Genomic DNA, 5,121 nt, shown 5'->3' with positions numbered 1-5,121 from the left:
CAAACTTCCCTGCTGAAGGTGGAAAAAAGAATTTGTGTTGAGAAGAAGAAACACTTTTTTCTCCCTGCTTTGATGTTAAGCTGATAAAGTAGCTTTTAACACATTGCTCCACTTGGTGGTTGTAACACAAAAACTCTTAGCAGCAGTGGGATTCAAACACACACCTCCAACAAGACTGGAGCCTTAATCCAGCACCTTAGACCACTCAGCCACACTAACCACTGTGTCCTGTCTCTTTGTCTCATTACTTGCCCGGAGGAAGCCGGGTGGCTTTTGCTCTTGTCCAACAGTGGCGTTATGACTATGGAACCGACTGCACCTGCTTTTTCTGAGATGCTTCCCCTCTCATGGTGAGATCTCGAATTCTTAAACACCTCTGGATAAAGTTCTTCTGTGGAGCAGGCTACAGACCTCTGCGTACAGCACCCTTGATGTTGTTTTATTTCTATAGCAGCACCCATCCGGAATTTGTTTTTGTTTTACTTTTTATTTGAACAACAAAATAGATTCAATATAAACAAGAGCACATATAACGTATTAATAGACTCGTGAGGGGCACATAAATAATACAATCAGACTTTATGGAAAAAAAAGTTAAACAAAGTATATTTCCTCAATTACAGGACAGCACAAACAGTTCTTAATGCAGAAATGGAAGCCTGTCTAAATTTTCCTTTCTGTTAAAGACATTTCGGGAATCACTTTTTTTGGGACACTGATTTTTCTCCTTTGGGGAGCTAAAGAAGACTATAGGGTGTGGCACAGTGGTAGTGCAGTTGATTCTAGCTCAGAAAGTTGCGCGTTCAAATTAGGTTGGGGTCAGCTAAGAGTTTTTCACCATCTGCTGGTGCTGAACCCAGACTTCTCACCATGTAGTTGAGTTCTTCTCAATATCTCAGCATCTCCAAAACATCATGTCCAACTTTAGAGACAGCTACATCAGACAATGAAAGTTTGAGACCACTTTATTATTACAGGTTCTAGCAAACCTGAAAGCTAAGGCGTTTCAGGCCACTTTTTTAATTAAAAAAGTGTCTGAAGCATCTAAATAAAATTAGGCTTTTTTAATTGTGTATGAAATTCACTCCCATGGGCTCTGAAAGGGGAAATATACTGTTGGGATCCTCGCAAGTGAGGTGTCTCTTCTTGTGGTGAAGCACAGTCATACCTGACTTGTCCGGAATGACCCAAGACAGACTTTATCCAGAAGCGACGGCACCACTCCAAGTAGAATGAGAGAGAAACACAGCACGACACGGGGAGTCAAGAGGCTCCCACAATTCATCTTTCCTCACATTACTGATTTCTTCACTAACATTTTGACCGTTTTACAATCACAATGACCGTTTCACATTAAATAAGTTTTTAAACCATCAATATTTAAGAAAAAAAATAGTACATTTTTTTCCAATTATTAAAAAAAACATTAAATGCCTTGATTGCATAAAGTTTCACAGACAGAAGCAGCACGCCAGCACAACCAACATTAAAATGGAGGGCACACTACGATTTGCATTGACTCAAAAGTGATCTCGGCAGACGTCATTCCCTGCATAACGCAAAAGGTGGCAAACCGCATTTGGTTTGAGTGGACGCAAGAAAGTTTTTGTTTTCTGCCTTGATGTCAAGCTGACAAAGTATCTTTAAACACTTTGCTTAGTTTCTCGAGGGACTGCCAAAAAGCAGCTCCCTCCCCTTTGAAGTCAGTTGGAAGAGGGTCGGTTACCACTGTACTGTGTCTCTTTGTCACATTACTTGCTCAGAGAAAGCCAGGTGGCTTTCGCTCTTCTGGTCCGACTTAGTGGCATTACGACTGTGTAACGAACTGCACCTGCTTTTTTTGAGATGCTGCCATTCTCGTAGTGAGATCTAGACTTCTTTAACACCTCTGGATATAGTTCTTAAATGAAACAGGCTTCAGACCTCTGCGTACAGCACCCTTGATGTCATTTTATTTTTACAGCAGCCGCATCCGGAAAGTTGTGTCTTTTACGTTTTATTTGAACAACAAAACTACATACAATACAAACAAGAGCACATATAACGTATCAAGAAAATCTTCAGGAGCACATGCTATAATACAATTACACTCTATGAAAAACGTTTACACGACGTTAATAAAGATAAGGTCCGATAAGGACCATTTCACTTTATACCACATTCCTAAATGAGGATGCATCTCCCGTTTTAGAACTATTTTGGGCGGTATGGCTTATACAACACACCCACAGTATTCTAATGGTGGACTGCAGATCTGTGCTATAGTTCAGTCGAATTCGAAGGATCCAGCAATCGTACTGGATTTGACTAGGATTCTGAAATGTCACTTGCAAAAGTATTCAGGTTTGCTTGAACCTTTGATAAAAAAAAGTGATCTAATCTGAAACTACCCATTTTACAATCTCTGAGGTAGTTGTCACTAAACTCGGACGTGATGTGGCACACATGTGCCGTGTGCCTTTACTTTTCTAAAAAACTGGTATCGGGAAAAGTTTCTTAATATTTCTTTTGATTAGCATGCAAGAAAATGTGATCATTACCTATGGAATTTCCCGCCAGCGTGGAGCTTGAATTCACAACCTTGAGATTTAGTGTTCAAGAGTCACAGAAGAGGTCGGCCTGGTCTTCAGTTTGCCAACGATAAGCTCCGGCAGTGCTCCTCTGTAAAGCAGCTTGTTTGGATCGGTTATGTGGGACGGCATTTCGATACTAAGATCATTTGCAGTGCACTCAAAAAACATAGATGAAGAAGGTGTCACAGTAAGGTGAACCCAAGGGCGAGGGATGTTCCTGCTTCGTGTACATCTACACCACCTAGCAATACAAACGGGGTGCTAGGGCCCCTCTACATTACCACAGGCTCTGTTTGTCTCCCAGAATCACCAATGCACACACAGACCAGCGACAAGCATTTGTATTGTATAAGTGCCCTTTTTATTTTCCAACTACATTCACATTCACTGTCACCCAAAAACACAACGAAAACAGAATTCACAGCAGCAAAAGGTCCTTCCCAGGGTCAAAATGAATACAGAGGGGCAGCAGTCTTTTCTGTAAAATACATGAGAGAGGTTACTCGATCGTCTCTACTTAGTACCTGTAGTCTCTGATGGCCCACTTTGAGGAGAGGGGTATCGCCCAGTCCTATTTCCCCAGTCTCTGTTCAGGTAACAATAGAAATCCTCTGCGACTATATTACATTCCTCTCAGTTTGAATCGGCTAACTGTGCCAGTTTCCTTGTTCCTCACCTTCAGGTGTTAAAAGTCTCTGTACAGTACCTCTGTTCCAATGCCAATGTCTCTCGTTGTCGTCAGTTACTGAACCAGTAGATCCTTGCCTCCAGGTATTAGAAGTCTCTGCAGAGTACTTCCGGGGTCTTGCACTCTGCAGCTGGGTCTTGCACCCTGCAGCTTCCTTGTGCTGCCTGTGTCGTCTCCAGGATCCAGTGGGAATCGGGAGCCCCCTCTGTTCTGTCTCAGGTCTTTTTTATCCCTCTCCTTAGCCAATCCCTTTCAGGGGGGTTTCCACTGTCCCTGTCAGAATCAGGTCTGCCCAGTATTTTTCCAGGAGGAAGCTTGTGTTGTTTGAGGAATGTGGGAGTGCTGAGCTAGGTGTCATGGAACCTTATCAGTTCACCCCTTGGTCTGGCTAAAACTGGCTCAGCGACTCCTCACACCTCCAAGTCTCGATACCTAATTGCTCCCTGAACGACTTGGGTTTGACTGTTTTTACTGACTGTTCCTGTATTAATTGGGACAACTGCAGTCACCCCCTTGAGTGAGAGGCAACATTGACACCATCCTGGAATTCAACATAACCTAATCAATCACAGCCTGTTTCTGCCTCAATAACCCACACCCTGTAACACAAATCAACATAACCCAATCAATCCCAGACCGTGACTGCCTCAATGACCCACATCCTGCGACACAAGCTTCACCTGGAGCACAATGGCTGTGTTTTCAGCTACGGAAACTTCCTGTTGACAAGTCGGTGTTTGTGTTGCTTTTTCTGCTCAATGGAGCTGTATTAATGCAGGCACACGTGCTTCCACGGCAAGTTATTTTATTAGTGCTCACAAACCAACACACTGCAGACACCTCTGATACTGTCACTGCTTGTGGACCCCGTGTTCCTGCCGTCAGCCTACTATACCATGTTCATGCACATCTAGAAATATTACTGCTGTAGTACAGGAGCGAAAGACGAAACGAAAGCACACCCAGTTTAAAAAGGCACATCTGTCAACTGCTGAACTTCACAAGGATGGGATTCACACCCACATGTGCAGAGCACAATGGATTAGTAGTCCATCGCCTTACCACCCCACCACCTCATCCCAGAAGTTAGCCTCCTGACATGAGTTAGTACTCAAGATGGTCGTCTTTCCTCTACTCAAGGATCATTTTCCTCTTCCACCTGCGATTTCACCATTTTCCTTGAAGATGTCAAACATAAAAAGCATATTGAGCTCCTTGGACTTGAAATTACCAGATAAAAGCCATTTCTCATCACTTGCTCAGCGAGCAGGCGCAGCGCACACAGAACGCAGGTATCTCAGAGCGGTGTGTCTAAGAGGCTGTAAAAGGATAGTGCTCTGTTGGTGCTGTGGCTTAGCTGGTTAACGTGCATGTCTAGTAAATAAGTTTCTGGGTTCAAATCACCACAGTGCTTTTCTCCTCTCTTGCCATGCAGAGTTGGTCGTTGTGGACAGCAACAGGTGTCTGCCTTAACTTTAATGGAAGTGTTCATTTCTGGAACAACTTTTTTAAAAACAAATTCCACACATATTGTGATAGATAAAATACTAATCTTCCCTGTCAGTGCAGAATAATTAGTGCCAGCTGGCATGAAAACGACAAAAAAAACATTTTTGTCTTTAGCGTAAAACCTGTGAATGTAGAAGAAAAGATGACGAATGTCAATTTTTATGGCACCGTGAGCTTGTCCTTCAGTCAAACACGTAGGTAATTCAAACACACCCAGAGATGCACTTTGAATTAGCTTTGACCTAAATACTATCTACTCCAGATGTGATTGGGCCTCTTTCCACATCCTGATATATGCAGAGAACACAAGCTTTTGGCACGAGTGAATATAAATGTAAACATAAATACTAT

This window comes from Lepisosteus oculatus, chromosome 14, assembly GCF_040954835.1.
Source record: "Lepisosteus oculatus isolate fLepOcu1 chromosome 14, fLepOcu1.hap2, whole genome shotgun sequence".
NCBI lineage: Eukaryota > Metazoa > Chordata > Actinopteri > Semionotiformes > Lepisosteidae > Lepisosteus > Lepisosteus oculatus.
Note: the sequence above shows the minus strand (reverse complement) of the source record.